Source organism: Sparus aurata, chromosome 20 (assembly GCF_900880675.1).
Source record: "Sparus aurata chromosome 20, fSpaAur1.1, whole genome shotgun sequence".
Taxonomy (NCBI): Eukaryota; Metazoa; Chordata; class Actinopteri; order Spariformes; family Sparidae; genus Sparus; species Sparus aurata.
Genome location: NC_044206.1, coordinates 2,669,375 through 2,689,447, shown reverse-complemented (window position 1 = coordinate 2,689,447; position 20,073 = coordinate 2,669,375). Strand labels below are relative to the sequence as shown.

The 20,073-nt window shown below is 39.6% G+C and overlaps 1 long non-coding RNA gene across 9 annotated transcripts; it reads left to right on the top strand.

The window, feature by feature from the left end:
* Window positions 1-6: 6 nt before the first annotated feature.
* LOC115570609 (uncharacterized) lies at window positions 7-5,124 on the top strand. Of its 9 annotated transcripts, none has more exons than XR_003981792.1 (5): window positions 7-513; window positions 1,544-1,636; window positions 2,707-2,815; window positions 3,042-3,106; window positions 3,673-5,124. It is a non-coding gene; the product is annotated as an uncharacterized LOC115570609 (long non-coding RNA). The 9 variants fall into 9 exon arrangements; XR_003981786.1 differs by having other exon boundaries at window positions 453-513; window positions 2,750-2,815; XR_003981787.1 differs by having other exon boundaries at window positions 460-508; window positions 2,750-2,815.
* The last annotated feature ends 14,949 nt before the right edge of the window (window positions 5,125-20,073 follow it).

The window sequence follows — 20,073 nt, the reverse complement described above, 5'->3', positions numbered from 1 at the left end:
GGCAAACTGACAACAGGCACAAACAAAGAGACCAAATACGACGACCAGAACCAGGCTGCGGCTTCTTCTGGGTGGCATTTTGATACTCAGTCAGTGGAGGCTCGGTTTCCCACCGGGGCTCGGGTTTAAAAACAACTTGATTCCTTCATTTGCTGAAAACCAGGAAGCGCGTACTGAGAAGGGCCGCTGCCCAATCAACGAAGGAGTTGCTGCCGCGATTCTAAGTCATAGCCTATCACAGGAGGCAGGTTCTGAAAAACCGTTGGTTCAAGAAGCTGGTGGTCACGCGACCACTGTGTCACGTGACGGTAGTATCACAGAGGCTGTGTCCAAATTCAGGGGCAGCATCCTTCAAGGACACATCCTTCGCCGCCAGCAAAGGCAGGGTCCTTCAGAGAGACCTGCAGGCAGCGTCAGCCTGTTGTGAAATTGGACAGTCTACCCTTCGCAGCATTTCCTGGTTGCGTCACCAGATGTTCCCGCCCCGACTCGCACCTCACTATTTCTGGTAAGGTAAGGTCCGCGAAAGTGAAAAGAAGAGTAAAGTTTGACTGTCAGATCTGTTCGAGCTTCTGGGATTTCCTGATTTCCTTTTTAATCCTCCTGCTTGTGGAGGAAGAGGAGAAGCGGCTCTGGTTTACCTCCAGCTGAGGGGACCGTGGAGAGGTAAACCTGTTATTGAACCCACAGTAATGTTATCAATATTATCATTATTAGCTAGCTAACAGTTTGGGGTCATTAACATACCGATACATTACGTTAATGCTGACATATAAACTGCTGATCGCCACATATGATTTTTTTTTTTTTTTTTTATGATATTATTTAAAGGCATAGTATTTAAAATGTTTGGTAGATAGTTTTGTTTGCTGTAATTTATTATGATTATTCCCAGCAAAAATTTTCTCGACCTGCGTCGAGATGAAGACGTCCAATCGACGTCGCGTCACATCGCGACTTTAATTCGACTGTTTTTCAACATGATAAAATAATATCAGGACAAATATGATCTATATAAATATGCATTTTAGTGCGGGTTAACTTAATAAATACTGCCAGAAAACATTTTCTCGACCTGCGTCTAGATGAAGACGTCTAATCGACGTCGCGTCACGTCGTGACTTTAATTCGACTGTTTTTCGACATGATAACATCAGGGGGAATACGATCTCAAAGAAAACATATTTAACTGAAAAAACACTGTCAAGAATTATTTCCTCTACCTACTGCTGTGCCGAGATGAAGATATCCAGTCACGTCAGTACGTTTATTTCACGTCTGATTAACGACGGGAAGGCAGGTTGATTTGACTGAGGGGCTGAAATGACCATCATCATTTCCACAGCTCTTAGACGGCATCAATTATTTTGTTTCAACGTTGTTTAGATGACATATCAACGCACACGAATGTTAAAGACTATTTGAAATGATGGAAATATGTTTGTGAATTAAAGAAAACAATGTCGTATCATGTATATTGGCAATGCTGGCTGAAATGTTTGTGATCCTAGCATCCATCTAGTAACTATTTTTCCTTGCGTAGTTAACGCACCTAGCGGTTTCCGACGCATGCGCAAGAAGGAGAACTTGACAGTGGCAGTTGACGAGGAGAGACTACGACCGACATGTGTGAAAGGTGAGGTACGAAATGAACTCTAATTTAAAATAAACTGTGTTTGGTAAGACATTATACGTTTATCAATTGCATGTTAAACTCTTGATATTGTTGCTGCATCGTGTATTGTTACAGATAGCTGGTTTTTGCTTTTATTTGTAACCGAGCGGCGGCTAGCAGCCGAAATGGCTGCCGTGTGAAACAGCCGTGTGTCCAAAAGCCTTTTCCCGTGCATTGTGCAGTGACCTTTTGGAATACATGGTGTGCCCGGTCTTCTGTTTTTTGTACTTCAGGCTTTGAGAGCGACAGGGATGATAGCTTCGAGCTAAATGGACTAGCCGAGAGTTGGCTCACAGGCTACGTGAGGCGAGGACAAACAATGTCCGACTAGGCCTCGTAACGTTACTGTTTTCAATCCCTTAACCCTCTAAAACGTGTTTTACAAAACATTAAATTACTTCTAAACCGTTTACGGTAGGTATAGTGTCTGTGTAATCACGCAACTTGTATGAGAACAGATGCCAAACCGAGCCTAGCATCTAGCAGTGCAGCTGTATCACATAGCCACCTGTCACATTGACAGAAGTAGGTGTCCACGCAGAAATAACACCTTTTATGGCTCAAAGTGTGTGAATATTCTTACTCCAACTAATTAAATATATCAAAATGTAAAGAAAAAAAGTCATATAGTGTCTCAAAACATCATTCATTTACGTTAGTGTCTCAAAATGGAGCTTGACTGGATCTTTACATTGATTAAAGACTGTATAAGGGTCATACTTTGTGCCATCTTGTTCAAATTTAAAACAAGTGTTCACTGATAGTATGGCTACAGCCTCATAATGTCATTGACATGCTCAGATGAAGCCACAAGCAGTTATTCATCCTGAAACACATTTTTTATTTTAGGCGTACTAAAATGTTTACATTTTTGTTGACTTTAGAGGCCCATTACTCTATCATTTTAATTTTGGCATGTCGCTTTAAGCATGTTTGCTTCAAAATGAAGCTAGGGCTGAAGAGATTAATCAATGTCACTATCTCTCTACATATAAAAGGAATCTATTTGTGTGTCTCTGTCCCTCTCATAGGCCTGTTTTGATAACTACTTGACCAATTTACCTCACTTGACAGGTTTATTGTGAGAGGTTTTATATCGAGAAATACCGAGAGGCACACCAGGTGAGATAGGCACACCAGGTGAGATACGCACACTCATACTTGGGGGGATTCATTCTATTGGAGTAAATTTATTACGAAACTGTGGCACATGTTTGAAATGAAATGGAATTGTCCTTTAAAATAAACCTCTAATGTGCTATTGTGCTCCCTATGTGAACAGCCAGGCACCTGCGCGAAAGATGTTATGTTTTTTGGACCACACTAGTATTGTCTCAGGTAAAGCATTCGTGTTCTGTGATTACAGATAACCTTGTTGTCCAGAGTCGGTGACAAAAACCTCAGGGATGGCACTACAAGGTTCATGAACAGGTATGTCTCTGCTGGTTTAGCACTGTATCAGTCACAAGCACCAGGAACTTCTGACAGGTGGAAAACATTACCACAGAGCACATATAGCCCTACCCACTGAAGACAAAAATAATTCCAGGTCAAATGACCAAGCCCTGCGAAAATCCAAAGACTTTCCTCCCAAAACAGCACCACCATCAGGATTAGCTATCACACACACGCACCAAAACAACTGTTGTCCATATAATCTAATTTGATGTGTCATTTAAAATGCGGGTAAATCAAAGGAATTTACCAATTTAAAAATGTCAAACTACAAATACTGAAAGATTGAGAACACTTAATATTTTATAAGGTGCAGAATTTTTGTCAAGTAGACATCGGAAATATGTTGTAGTCCTTAAGTGTGGGTAGTGTGGGGGCCAGCAGAGGGAATTTAGATTGAGTGGAACAAAAACACATTTTAATGTAAAAGTTATAGTACACAACTTCCTATATTACTGATCCAATGATGTAAATGACAAACTCTTGGTGCTGTTTTTATTTTGTTGTATGAACAAAATGCCTACAGGAATTTTGTCTTGCAGGCTCATGACGAATGGAGTCATGGCGAAATACAACATGCATGGAGGGGGACAACGTGACAAACTGCCTTTTAAGGTGACAAAGCTGTGTCATGTGATCAAGTGTAAGCGACTAAGATTGATATAAATGAAATTACTGAATGGGCTTCATTTGCATGTGGCTATCCTGGGCTCAGATGGGCTACCATAGCACAGACTGTTAATGCCTACTGGCTTTATTAGGAACCATCAGATTCAGGCTACTGTGTGGCTCTAAGAAGTGGTTCTTTCATTACTCTTTCAACTCCCAAAACAAAGTGTTCCTGCCATCTATAAAGTGCATCTAACATCTGAATAGGCGCTCTGTAAAAATACCCTCTCTCCAGCTGCTGTGAAGAGATGGAGTGTGAAGGCCACGGACGCAGAAATAGAAAGTATTATCCAGACCCACCTGAAACATGCCCCAGCAAGGAGCGTGGGCAAGGGGCAGACCCCCACTGGACTTTAATTAAATAAACATTTGTTACATTAAACATGTTCATTTTTTATTCAAGTATTCAATATATAGATAACTTGATACATATATCTGTTCCTGAATTCTGTCTTTTTTACCTAAGATTAGTCCATGTACCATTATTTTACGGTATGGGTGAACATCACTCGGGTATTTTTAACTTTATCACAGGTGAGTTTATTTACTATCAAAGTTTCAACCAGGTCCACCATTCCTGTGATATTTTAAGTTGGCAAAAGTTAAATTTGCTGTTGTTTATTGGACTTTTTGACCTCGATGCAGTTTGAGGAATTGTTTGCTGAAATTGAGGAATTAATTAAAATAGTTGTACTTGAGAGCTGTGCTTGTCATAGAATTTATGGATGTGGTAATGCCAGTTATGTAGGCACAAGTTGAAACCCTCAGTTTAGGTAAACATCTTTTTAAATGCAATACATGTGTATTTTGACAAAGGTTGAAATGTCTATTCAACTATACGTAAAATGATGCTGTCTATTAGCCGTCGAAATGACGTCGGTCATGAGACGTCAGAAAAACTTATTTCCGCACCTCTGGTCGACGTCAATTAGACGTGAAATAGACGTCACGTAGAGACGTTGAAAAGTCGTCTATACGACGTAATAATGACATAGATTGAAGTAGCCTGCTCTGTGAGCCGTCGATATGTCATCTAAATGACATCAAAACAACGTAAAATGATGCCGTCTATTAGACGTCGAAATGACGTCGGTCATATTACTGACGTCAGAAAAACTTTCATTTCAGCACCTCTGATTAGACGTCAAATAGACGTTGAAATGTTTGCTGGGTTCTTATAGCTTTTCTGTCTTTCATGTTTTTTAATAGCTGTATGTAATATCTGGTTTCTATTTTAAATTCATAAAAATTTGTTTTTTTGGATGACCATTTGCATTTATAGATGTAATATTTTCCTTGTAAAATAAAAAGATTCAACAAAAACAGTTCCTTTCCCTTAAGTTTTTTTTCCATCATAAGTGAGAATTATGTCCTTTTTTTTTAAGTTTAAGCTTAATGCCTGTCAAAGATACAAACATATTTTCCAGTTCCTTCCAAAACACATAAGTATGACAACATTCAAAAAAAAGATTGACAAATATTTTCCTCCTCCTGTTCACAGAATGTACAGTTGACATTAACATCTTTATATCTGGAGATGGCCTGATTGACAGGATAAATTGAATGTATCTATCTATAATACAAAGAATCTCTGTCTGTGTGTGTGTGTGTGTGTGTTCCTCATATATCTCTGCGGATCAGGATCAGACTGACCTGAGAGTTTCAACATGGCTGCTGCGTGGTTCAAGGGTGTGCTATTTCGCATTTGTTTGGACTGCAATGATACCGTTAATAAATTATTTCATAAATGCTTTACAAATTCCACAAGCGTTGTCCACTGGAGCCACCACAGTCACGTGCGCACCAGAGCCAATCACTGCAGAGCCCACCACGACCCCCCACCTTAAGAAACAAGCAGATTTATACCTGCAGCGGCGCAAGCTGGACCGGGATTTTGCTGGTGGTTCGGTTCTGTTCTGTGCATCTAAACTGACTGTTGTGGATTAATGAGACTAAAAGAGTCCGGATCGAGTCTGTTCGGGTCTGAGGAGATCCAGAGACGCGCGGACAACAAAGTGCAATCAGATCTGTGGATGTTCGTGTGTAGCTAGCTGCTACCTGCTAGCTGCTATGCGCGCACCAGAGCCAATCACTGCAGAGCCCACCGCAACCCCCCACCTTAAGAAACAAGCGGATTTATACCTGCAGCGGCGCGAGCTGGACCGGGATTTTGCCGGCGGTTCGGTCCCGTTCTGTTCTGTGCATCTAAACTGACTGTTGTGGATTAATGAGACTAAAAGAGTCCGGATCGAGTCTGTTCGGGTCTGAGGAGATCCAGAGACGCGCGGACAACAAAGTGCAATCAGATCTGTGGATGTTCGTGTGTAGCTAGCTGCTACCTGCTAGCTGCTATGCGCGCACCAGAGCCAATCACTGCAGAGCCCACCGCGACCCCCCACCTTAAGAAACAAGCGGATTTATACCTGCAGCGGCGCGAGCTGGACCGGGATTTTGCCGGCGGTTCGGTCCCGTTCTGTTCTGTGCATCTAAACTGACTGTTGTGGATTAATGAGACTAAAAGAGTCCGGATCGAGTCTGTTCGGGTCTGAGGAGATCCGGAGACGCGCGGACAACAAAGTGCAATCAGATCTGTGGATGTTCGTGTGTAGCTAGCTGCGAGCCGCTAGCTACACAGCCCACCTCCCGATCGAGGCGATGGACCGGACTCACCGGCACGTCCAAAACCTTCCTTTATCTTGTTTGTGACACAGTATCTGCTACTTGAAGTCCACACTGAGTTCCAGTTTATACCTATAAATTTTGAGTTCCAGAGTAGTTTAGCTGATGGAGTTGTAATTTCATGGCAAATTTTCCTTATATGTCTATTGGTGCATTTTTTATCTGTTAAATATATGCCGTCTAACATTAAATTTGCCTCAAAGTGTACATTTAGCTGTGGTCTACTATCTCCTCGCAATAACAACAACAGTTCTGCATGTATAGCATCAAATATTATGGCAAATTCTTTACGTGTAATAGAAATTGTATATTTTTTTAAAAACTCAGTGTAGTTATACAAATGTCCATTTTCATTCAATAACTGTCACAAACAAGATATTTTGGTCAAACCATCTCTTGACAAACAAAGATTTGTTCTTATATCGAATATTTTGATTATTCCAGATCAAACACTTGTGTGGTGAAAAATTGTTTGTAGACTAACATCCAAGACAGTAAGGCTTGTTTGTCATAAACTTGCCAGATTGACAGGAAGTTTATCAACACTGTAATAACAATTTAAAAGAAATTAAATCCCCCCGATTTTCTTGAAAATAAGTTCTGGTATAATATACCATAATTAACTTTTTCCCTGCAAATATCTCTTCAACCGGTTTATTTTAAAAATTGTGTTAGATGTATTACTGACTTCACTCAGCATGTCTCAGGGCTCACCCACAATAAGGGCCATACTCTTGACTTAGTCATATCAAAAAGGACTTAATATAACCGTACCCTGTGTTATGGATGTTGCTATTTCAGATCACTGTTGCATATTTTTGGATGTGTCTGCTTTTCCTGCACCACAGATTGGTGCCCGAATAATCAAAAAACGTATCATTAACAATAATACCATTGAAACAGTAAATGAGTTATCGTTGTTCATGGCCTCATCCATTGAGGATCCTGTGAACAACTTCAACTCAAAAATACCAAATATCATTGATAGCATTGCACCTGTTAAAACAAAAAACATAGAAAAACAAAAAACATAGAAAAACAAAAAGTGTCGCCAGGCAGAACGAGAATGGAGAAAGACCAAACTTCAGGTTCACCATGAGATCTACAAGAACAGACTTAATTACTACAACAAAGAAATTAAACAGGCCAGACAGTGCTATCTCTCATTAATGAAAATATCAACAATAGTAAAGTGCTTTTCTCCACTGTTGACCGACTTATTAATCCACCATCTACAACTCCATCAGAGATGCTGTCCACTGAAAAATGTGAAGAATTTGCTACATTTTTCAACGACAAAATTATAGCTATCAGACAGAACATTAGTGCATCAGTATCTAGAAATGAACAGACCCTCCAGTTCTCCATGTCTCACTTTGTCACATTAAACCTGAAAAAATTGGACGATATTGTTGGGCAGCTCAGGTCCTCCACCTGCTGCTTGGACCCTCTCCCTACCACATTCTTTAAAACTGTTTTTAATTGCCTAACGCATGAGGTATTAGAAATTATTAACCGCTCTCTTCAATCAGGTATATTTACTGCAGCACTTAAAACAGCTGTCATTAAACCGCTCTTGAAGAAGAGCAATCTTGATGCAACCGTTATTGCTAACTATAGGCCCATTTCCAACTTGCCATTTCTCAGCAAAATACTTGAAAAAGCAGTTTACCTCCAGCTTAACAGCTGTCTAACATCAAACAGCCTTCTAGACTTTTATCAATCTGGCTTTCGACCTCACCATAGCACAGAAACAGCCCTTATCAAAGTTGTGAATGATCTGCACATAAACACAGATTCTAATAAATGAAATATCTGTTCTTGTGCTCCTGGATCTCAGTGCTGCCTTCGACACTGTTGACCATGATATTTTATTGGAGAGACTAGAAAAATGGGTTGGCCTATCCGGCCCAGTTCTAAACTGGTTCAGAACCTACCTACAGGACAGGCAGTTCTTTGTGTCTATTGGAGACTTTGTCTCAGACAAAGTGGGTGTTATGTGTGGAGTACCCCAAGGCTCGATTCTTGGTCCATTACTATTTAATCTGTATATGCTCCCACTCGCACATGTTATAAAGAAACACAACATAAAGTACCACAATTATGCAGATGACTCTCAACTGTACTTATCTCTATCTCCGGATGACCTACATCCCATTCACTCCCTAACTCAGTGTATTAATGATATCAATCTGTGGACGTCACAGAACTTTCTACAACTGAACAAAGATAAAACAGAAATACTCATCCTTGGTGCAAAGGCTCAGAGGCAGAGAATTGCAGCTTATCTCAGTTCTCTGTCCCTGGAGAGCAAAAGCGAAGCTAGAAATCTGGGTGTAATCATAGACAGTGATCTAAACTTTAAGAGCCATATCAATCACATCACAAAATCAGCTTTTTATCATCTAAAAAATATTTCAAAATTCCTGTCAAAAGCAGACTCTGAAAAATTTATTCACGCATTCATAACAAGTAGACTAGACTACTGTAATGGTCTATTCACTGGCCTCCCAAAATCTGCTGTACAGCGATTACAGTTAATTCAAAATGCGGCTGCACGCGTTCTTACTGGAACAAAAAAATTTGAACACATTACACCTGTTCTTAGATCTCTACATTGGCTCCCTGTCAAAACTAGAATTGATTTTAAGATTCTGCTACTTGTCTACAAAGCTCTAAATGGCCTTGCACCTCAGTATATTAAAGACATGCTCATTATATATGAGCCAGCAAGAACTCTCAGGTCCACCGGCAGTGGTCTTTTAACCATCCCTCGCACTAACTCTAAAGCAGGGGAGGCTGCCTTCTGTATCTATGCCCCAAGTAGATGGAACACCCTGCCTGAGGACTTGAGAGACGCTCCTCCACTGAGTACTTTTAAAAGCAGGTTAAAAACCTTACTTTTTTCTAAAGTTTATGACTGAGTGTTTGTGTGTGTGTGTGTGTGCGTGTGCGTGTGTGTGTGTGTGTGTGTGTGTGTGTGCGGGTGCATGTGTCTGTTCTGTGTATTGTAAGATTTGTATAGGCTGCATGCGCTGGTTCTTTGTATAGTTGCACAAACTTTTTGCACTTGTCTTTTAATCATGTTGTTGTTTATGTGTAAAGCACATTGTGTTACATTGATTTGTATGAAATGTGTTATAGAAATAAATTTTGATTGATTGATTGATTTATTGATATTAAAGTCCAATGCATTTAAACCCCCTTGACAGTATGAGTTGCACAGCACTGTTCGTTTTAATTGGTGGAGCTTATTTTTCCATATAAAGTTGAAGATTTATGGAGGACCAAACCTGACATAAGTATAAATAAATAAATAAATAAATAAATGCATAAATGCATAAATAAATAAATAAATAAATGCATAAATGCATAAATAAATACATAAATAAATAAATAAATGCTGAAATAAATGTATAAATAAATAAATGCATAAATAAATACATGCATAAATAAATGAATAAATAAATAAATGCTGAAATAAATGTATAAATAAATAAATAAAAGTATAAATAAAAGGATAAATGCTTTTTATTTATTTATACATTTCTGTTCACCTACATTTATTTATTTCTGTATTTCTGTTCACCTACATTTATTTATTTCTGTATTTCTGTATTTCTGTTCACCTACATATATTTATTTCTGTATTTCTGTGTCCATATGTACGGAGCCCTGGAGGTGACATGGACGTTTTTTTTTTTATCTTGCGAGCGCGACTTATTATCTCGCGCGCGCCAGTTACTATCTCGCGCGCGCGAGTTATTATCTCGTGCGCGCGAGATAAGTAACTCGCACGCGCCAGTTACTTTCTCGCACGCGCGAGTTACTGTATCTCGTGCGCGCGACTTAGTATCTCGCACGTGCGAGATATTAATTCAAGCGCATTTTGACGTAATTAAACAGTGCAGTCGGTTAAATGCAGGCTTATTATCATGGATCGAGACCATCTCAGAATTTTAATTGATTAATTAATTAATTAAAGTTAATAAAGTGTCTTATTGTTATTGTGTAACGGTAAGCTGTACATGTAACAGGTATTTTGATGATCCACGATGAATGTCCAGGTGTTTTCATAGCTATTTCAACGGCTATTATGCTAGCCATGATGTAGGAGTTGTAAAGGTAATAGTAGTTTGGTTATAATTAATTTATGAAATAACGTTGCAGCAGTCACAACTGGCAATCAGGACAAACGATTAACAATGGATGCAGGTGCATATAGTATCATATTCATGTGAAAGTTGTGACAGAAAACCTACATTTACTTTCAATTTTCCACGACATTCTCACACAGACCACATTCTCCCGGCTTTCACAGTACACTCAACACGTTTGCTTTATTCTGTTATTATATAAAACAGATACTAATGCTCTTTATATCACAAGGGGGCGCTGTTGTATAAGACGGGTCATAGTTAACACGCTGCACGGAGAGAGGTCAGAGTGCAACAACATGGCGACTGTGTACGATACGACGCTGCTACTGAGAACAATGTTACAGTATACGTTGTTGAAGTAAACGGCACTTGTTCATGATTCCAGCGTCCCAGCATTGTTGAGTTAACACCACAACGTTCACTTCATTCAATCATTTGAGCCAGAGTGCCACTGCATCTTATTTACTATCTCGCGAGTGCGAGTTATTATCTCGCACGCACCAGTTACTATCTCGCGCGCGCGACTTACCATCTCGCGCGCACAAGATACAGCAAGTCGCACGTGCGTGATAGTAACTGGCGCGTGCGAGATAGTAACTGGCGCGCGCGAGATAGTAAGTCGCACTCACGAGATAAAAAAAATCCCATCCATGTCACCTCCAGGGCTCCGTACATATGTAAATGAGGAGGTAGGAGGTCCTAACCTCAGTCAAGAGCATGATTGGTTACAGGAGTGTGCTCGATGAGGGTCTACTACTTCTGCCTTACTAGCAGCGCTGATTCCTGTACACTGTACAGGAATGTTGCTGGCTACCAGCAAGCCCGCTCAGCTAACTGTTAGCTGCAGTTGTTGACATTTGTTCATGTAGCTATGGTTTAGTTATGAATTTGACTGGCGTTCATTTTAACTTGCAAGGGTCCCAGGTGTGCTGGTGGTGTGGTTTGAGAATCCCGTCTGGAGAGAGAGGGATCCTCAGCCATGTCCGCTAGCCAGGAAAAACATTCTGCTCATCGCTCCAAGTCATGTATATGTGTATCTAGACGAGCGCTACAGAGCACAAATCGTCCAAAAGTGCATGTTGTCGGTCTCATATCTTTGTCGTGAATGTCTGTACTCTCAAATAACTCATGGGTGGAACAGGCTGAGGCATTTGTTCACGCCGAGCGGCTCGAGAGCGGAGTGGAGACCCCTTTTAGCTCTTATGTTAGCTGTTAGCTGCTCGCTGTAGCGCAGCGTCCAGGCTACCTTATGACACAGGTTACCATCGGGTATTTTTCATTCCGCACTGTTCAAATGGTCGCTTAAAGCCATTGTTCCGAGCCGCATACATCGTTATTAAGCTGAAGGTAAGTCAGTGTGAAAACTGTACACTGTCATACAGCCTGCTGGTCAAACAGTCTGCAGAGTACGTTGACATCCAGCCCGAGCTCAGCGTGAGGTCAATCAGCTGTGGCAAATCGTGAGACGTCCAGATCAACCTGTGATACAAACACCAGTAGCGACAATGGTTCATAGGAAAGCCCAGACATGTGTCTCACTCTCGGTGGTAACATGTGTCAACAGTTAACCTGGACGCTACGCTCTTAGCGCTACAGCGAGCAGCTAAAAGCTAACTAGCAGCTAACTGCTAACAGCGGTGTCCACGCCGCTCTCGAGCCGCTCGGCGTGAACAAATGCTTGATACTGTTCCACACATGAGTTGTTTAAGAGTACAGAGATTCAAGACAAAGATATGAGACCGACAACATGCACTTTTGGACGATTTGTGCTCTGTAGCGCTCATCTAGCAGTGGTTTGCAAGTCGCAGCCCCGGCTTCTCCGTGTGGATAGAAGTGTTCGAGCCACGTCAAAACGAGTACACATATACATGACTTGGAGCGATGAGCAGAATGTTTTTCCTGGTTAGCGGACATGGCTCTCCAGACAGGATTCTCAAACCACACCACCAGCACATCTGGGACCCTCGCAAGTTAAAATGAACGCCAGTTAACCTGTCACACTGGTCGAGGCCATTAAGCTAACTGGAGCTGTTTACAACGTTACAGAGAGGGAGGCTTGAGATCAGGAATCGTTTGCTTTTGTCTGGCTCTCCGATTTGACCAATCATGCTCTTGACTGAGGTTAGGACCTCCCACCTCCTCATTTACATATGGACACAGAAATACAGAAATAAATATATGTAGGTGAACAGAAATACAGAAATACAGAAATAAATAAATGTAGGTGAACAGAAATACAGAAATAAATAAATGTAGGTGAACAGAAATGTATAAATAAATAAAAAGCATTTATTCTTTTATTTATACTTTTATTTATTTATTTATACATTTATTTCAGCATTTATTTATTTATTCATTTATTTATGCATGTATTTATTTATGCATTTATTTATTTATACATTTATTTCAGCATTTATTTATTTATTTATGTATTTATTTATGCATTTATGCATTTATGCATTTATTTATTTATTTATTTATTTATACTTATGTCAGGTTTGGTCCTCCATAAAGATTTTCGTGTCAATCTGTTTAACTTTTTTTGGTGGAACATCCAATACCATAGCTGTATAGACCAGCTGAGATAACCCTTTGCTTTTAGACAACAAGATTCATCCACTGATTGACAAATCTCTTAATAGCCACATATCATACCTTTTAAAAAATGTTTCAATCAGTGGATTAAAATGCAAGTCAGCCCTTTTTTCTTGATTCTTGCATATCTTAATGTCCAGATATGATATAACATCTTTAACACAAATACCTTCTATTTCCGTTATTCGGTCTTTCTTTTAAAGCAAAAAGCTCACACTTTTTAATATTAATCTTCAAACCTGACACCAGAGAGAATGCGTCGAGACAGTCAATTGTATTTTTTTTACCTCCTTTTCATTCTTTAAAAAAAATAGTATCATCTGCTAATTGACAACATTTCAATTGACTTTCTGCCAGTTGAATGCCTCTAAAATAATCTTTATTAATGTGAAGTGCCATAGTTTGCATGATTAGTAGAAACAAAAAGGGTGCAATAGGGTCACCTTGTTTAATCCCTCTCTCTATGTTGAAGCTACGGGTGGTTCCATTTAACAACTTCACTGAACTGCTGCACCTTTTATATAATGTCTGAATTGCAGATTTAAAATAAGAGCCAAAACCAAAAAAGTCCAAAGTATTAAACAAGAAAGAATGTTCTATGGTATCAAAGGCTTTATAGTAATCTATGAATAGTATAAGGCTGTTGTCGTCAATAACTTCATGGTAGTCAGTTAAATCCAGAATTAGACAAACATTATTACTTATATGTCTACCACTCATAAATCCAGACTGGCAGTCATCAATAATTGTTTGAAGACAAGGTTTGAGCCTTTGAGCAAAAATAAGTGATAATAACTTAACATCATAATTATTTAAAGTATTTGGCCTCCAATTTTCAATGCACACTGGGTCTTTCCCAGGTTTGGGGATTAATGTAATGAGGCCTTGAGACATAGATGGTGGTAATCTTCCCATAGACAAAGCTTCCTTATAAACACTGAACAAAAATTCTGAAATCTCTTCTTTGAAGATTTTATAAAACTCACTAGTTAAACCGTCGTTCCCAGGGGACTTATTATCCTTTAACTTAGAAATACATAGATTGATCTCTTCTTGAGTAATATCCTGATCACACACACTTTCCTGTTCTTCATCTATTCGTTTTACATCCCCATCTATAGAACTGAAAAATGAGAACGAGTCACATAAATCAACTTTTTTCTTGAACAGGTTTTCATAAAAATTCTTAACAAAATTAGATATTTCCCTGGCGTTGTGTGTAATCTGGCCATTGATATTTAATTTAATTATTGAGGAGGTTCCTGCATTTCTTTTTTCCAAATTGAAAAAATATTTTGTGTTCTTTTCACCTTCCTCCATCCATTTTCTTCTAGATCTCACAAAGGCCCCCCTTGCTTTATCTTCATAGATCTGATCGAGTTGTAATTGTAATGTAATCAGCTGTTCTCTATCTTGTTGATTTGTATCTGGATTTTCACATATAATTATCTTTTTTGTTATATTATCTTCCATTATCTGCTTGTCTTTTGCCATTTCTTTCCCTCTATGGGTTGCTAGTCTTCTAATTTGATACTTCAAAAATTCCCATTGCTCTCCAAAGGAGTTCAGTGCTTCAGCCTTTCTCCAGTTTTCATTAATAGTTAACTTTGCCATGCTTAGAAATTGTTTATCTTCTAAGAGAGTGTTATTTAATTTCCAATAACCTGTTCTAATCCTTTTATCCTGATCATTTATGTTATTAAGATTAACTGAGATGTATATCAATGTATGGTCTGTAAGTACAGAGGGTTCAATATAAACATCCATAACTTCTTTCTCCATAACTGTGGAAATCAACCTAAAATCTATTCTTGACTGTTTGCTCAAGTCTTTTGTTTGCCATGTAAACTGACACTCATCAGGATTTCTATACCTCCATATATCAAAACAATTTAAATTAGAGCACAATTTATCAATTTCTACAGTTTTATCAACTCTCACCGGACGTGGCGGCCGACAGTCCAAAAGTGGATCTTTAATGGAGTTCCAATCTCCTCCAAGGATTAGTTTCGTACTGGGGAACAGCCTTTGAAATGAACTAATTTCTTCTTCCACTTCTTCAAATAAGGCTTGGTTTCTGGAGCTGTTATTTGTACCGTAAATATTACTCAATACAAACACGGTGTCCAAAAATTTCACAGCCAGAACAATCCACCTTCCAAACACATGAATTTTATTCTTCAAAACTTTACCTTTAAACTTCCCTTTTAGAATGGCTACACCTGCTGAATTATTGCTGCCATAAGACATCCAAATGTCCCCCATTGCTGCTTCCAAAATGTATAATCAGTCACTAAAGCACGGGTCTCTTGTAACAAATAAAAATCAGCTTTACATTGTTTACAGAAAAGAAAGACAGCTTTCCTCTTCAAATTGTCTCAGATTCCCCTAACATTCAATGAGCATAGTGATAGGGACAGTGTTGCTCACACACACACACACACACACACACACACACACACACACACACCGAGAGAGAAATAAAGAAAATGAAAAAGAAAGATTTTTTTTTTTTTTTAACAGCCTATACCTGATTTTATACCTGATAATTTATGACAAGTCTTCTCTTACTTGCTGTCAATCATCATATCGCAGTTCCTTCCCATCGATTATGGCTTTTGCCCCCCTGAAGAAAGCCTTCTTTCCCTCCTTGTGTGCTGTCTCAATGTGGGGCCACAGTTTGTTTCTGGTCTCTTTGTCCCTCGATGTCAAGTCCTGGATGTGAGATAATCCGCGTTCTTGGCTCTTTTCCAAACCATCTCTCTGGTTGCTCTGGAAGTAAAACGTGTGATGACTGGTCGTACTTTATCTTCAGTTCTTCTTCCCACCCTGTGGCTGACGTCTATGTGGAGATGAAGAAGATTCCCGAGCTCTGGAGCAATCGCCCGGCAGAAGTCCATCACCCGCTGCTTGACGTCTTCTCCCTCTTGCTCTGGAAGTCTGTAGAGTCTGAAGTTCCAGCGCCTCTGGTAACGTTCAGCATCGTTCACCTTGTCCTCCAGCTCAGAGATCCTCTTGTCGTGGTCAGTAGTTACCTTCTTCACAGTGGTTACATCTCTTTTCATATCCTGAATTTCTTTGAAGAGGAAATCTGCGTTTTCCTTCAAGGCGTCGATACTTGCTGCATTGTGTTGAATCAACTTCTCCAGGCCTTCTGCTTTCTTTTCCAGACCATCAGCTCTTTCATCTTTTTTTTTTCTCAGCAGCTCTATGATAGTATCCTGTACCTCAGCCAGAGTTGGTTCGGATCTCACTTTCTTCGCTTCGGGAGTGTTCGGCATGGAGTCAGGTAACTGCACACATTCCGGGCTTTGAGGGCGTGCATAGGAATGTAAATCCATATGACTGACTTCCATCTCTGCCTCAACCGTAAGAGTATTACTACTTAGTTTAGTGAAGAGGTTTCTGTCCACCTTGGCTGTGCGAAATCTTCCTCTATCTTTTTACTCTTCTCCCAGCCATGGTGGCGTTCAGGTGTTGTCACTTCTCAGGCTAATTAACGCTGGCAGAGATTTTATTCCTTTTTTTTCAGAGGCTTGCTAACGCTAAAAATGGAGGTTATCTGTCTCCAACTTTCAGCTTAAATTTTAGTGTTGCTTAGAGATGCAACTTATAGTTGGTATAACCTATGAATCAAACTTTAGGTAGTAAAAAAAAAACGGAGCTCTCTCAGTTGCGTGCTTCCGTGGCCTCTGCTCTCCAGTGTGCCTCCTGCTCTCCAGGTGCTGCGCGATCCTAGACCCACCTTCATGACGTCAGGACTTTGCCCTAATTGGCTCTCATCTACGCTGACGTATATGACGTGTGTCTCAATTAATTTCCATATCCATAAGGCCTCTGCCTCTTTTCTACTCAAGTATCACATACTTTCAGATCAGTAGCAGCCGTGTGGCCGCACCTATGGGACAGTCACCATGAATAAACCTATAAAATCCTTCATGTAACGCAACAACCCTGAAAGATGTCGTCAATAAACTGCTCAGTTCTGTCAGCTTAGGGTGATGATGGAGAAGTGGTTAACTGCTGTGTCCAGTGTTATCTGTATTATCCACTCTTATTAATTAACCCTTTCTGTTCCCGTCACATTAACAATACAAAGAATTATCCTGAGCTATTCTGTGTGTGATGAGATGGTGCAGCGGGACAAGGCATCTGACTCAGTCATTTGTTCTGATTATTGTATTTCATTCATTCACTGAAATGTATTTCATTCATTGTGACAAATGTTGCTATAAGAAAATGCTTCATCTTATGTGTCTATAGTTATGCTTATTTGTTAAATGTAGTCAGCAAATTCCCCTCAGCTGTGATGTAATCATGCATCTAAGCACAGTTGTCATCATAATAATGAATAACTGTTGTAATTGTATTGTTATTGTGCAAGACTTACTATAATGTACCAGATAGACAAAGTTCAAATGTATTTAATGGTGACATTACAAGGAAAACAGAACATGATCATTTACAGGAAGAGAACATTTAGGCTCTTCATCTACTCTTGATGAGCCACTGTGTCGCATTCGTTGTTGATTGTAATCAAACATTATTGGAATTTCAATTTCCTCCACTTCTTCGCCGACAAAGAAGGCAAACACTGCAAGCTCAGCCAGGTCACGTCACGTCTACGGGAAGAGAGAGTGTCCGACTTCATAGCAGCGTTTGTATCCCCGCCCCTGCCGTCGCCAGCAGATCTCGCTGATGCAGTCAGTCAGCAGGAGGTCAACTTGAACGCGCCTAATGTGAACACCTTTACACTGTGGCTCATCCACAGACCCAAACATCAGCACCAGTGGCTCATCTGGTCACCGTCTGTATGACCTGGTTGTGTTCAGTGATACATGCAGCCCACTGGACAGACAGTGTCCTGACTGTCTAAGGTAGGAACAGGCTCAGATCTCATTACCCAGACCTACTTCAAACGTGGTGTAACATTCCTCACTGGGCCTACACGCATGGATGTGTTGCTCAATGAGCACAAAACAGATTTCTGAAAGAAAACCAGGGACAGATCCAGTTCAGTGGTCAATACATCATCAAAATACGAAGTGTAACTCTATAAAACAGAGCGGAAGCACAGGTGCCTACACACCAGTGTCGTCCTGTATTTGTCCCCTACACACAGTATAGTACACACTGAACATATCAAACAGGTTGTTGAAACAACCAGACCTTTAATGAGAGGGACAACCTAAGTGAAGGCAAGGCAAGTTTATTTGTACAGCACGATCAGACACAGTGCTTTACAGGAGCATAGAATTGCATTAAAAACAAGTAGGAGGACATCAAGAAACAAAACATTGAAACAAGTTTTTTATTAAAAGGCTTTATTTTTTATTGAATTTGAGTCAAACCTTCGTGTAAAAGCATAATTACGACGAAAGAGGCACTTTTTAGATTTACCGTAGTTTCCATTTCGGGCAAGCTCATTTTCAATGCAGGGGCACTTGTACGCTAGCATCAAAATCACTATTTTTAAACACTAAGAAGGCTCGACACAACATGAAACTTTGCTCGTAGTATCACCAGGGTCTCTACTCATCAACACGAGCATTGAGAACATTGTTTGTGTACACAGAGTTTACTAAAAAGAAGGTTTCTGGACAACTCACATTAGCAGTAGCACCTCTGGTGCGCCGCCGTCATGGCAGACAAAAAGTGTCGATCCCTGACAGGTAGGAGGTCCACCATTACTCTCCTGCCTGTTAGGCAGTATATCAGTATATATAATAGTATATCTATTTGTTTTACCTGTTTATCATTTTCTGGGTCATGTGATTGCCTCCTATTGGCTGTTACTATAGTATAGGTGGGGCCACATTGTGTTGTTTGTTGTTTGGAGCCATGTTAAAGACCTAATGGTCTTTTATAATGTCTCCCTATTAATGATTTAGCTTTTTAATATGGTAAACTATGGACAACTTAATAAAGAAAATGCTTTAATACAGTGTTTGAATCATAGGCCTATGTAAAAGACAGTGAGGACAGACTAGTATCACTACCAGCCCAAACTACTCACTGTAACAGAAAGACAAAATACAAAAACATTAACAGACACGCTGACAGCAAAGAAAGTGTAAAAAGTATTCTCTTTCACTTAAATAAAAATAGGTAATAGTCCAATAGTACATGTCCTTCATTCAAACTTAAGTAAAAGGATGTTTGTATTATCAGTACTCATTCTGCAGTTAAATGTTCCCTGTCAGTGTTTCACTGTTGTATCTGATGTTTTTGGATTAATTACTGCATTCATGTGTCTGTTGCATCTGACTGTTGCAGATGTTTAAGTTTGAGCTCATTTAAATTTCTTACTTTACTTTCTTTATGTACTTCTGGGTCATTCACACAACAGCACTGCATCATATTTTAGAAGATTATAATGTTTGTCTCTGTAACGTGAGAAAAACAACCTGTTGTCAGCTTCGTGACAATGTTTAGCTTGAGAAGGAGGTACAAACTCTGCGTCTGAGATGTAGCAGATTAGAAATATGAAGTTGATTAAAATTTAAAACTCAAGTCAAGTACAAGTTCATCAAATTTGAACTTAAGTACAGTTTTGGAGTAAGTGTACTTAGTTAGACTCACACTGCACTACCAGGCACACTGTGTTAGACTGAGAAAACATCTATATTACAGAAACACCACAAACAGAAGTGTCTGATCTGTCACTCTCTTCTACTTCCCCTCCAATCTTTGATAATATATAGTACACTGTCAGATATTATTGTATGTAAAGTAAAATATGATTTGATTTTGAGGTAATTATTTTTAATGCACAGTTAAAATTGGGGACGTTTCTAGTGACAGCTCCAGCAGGGGACAGCTACCCAAACACGGAGACTG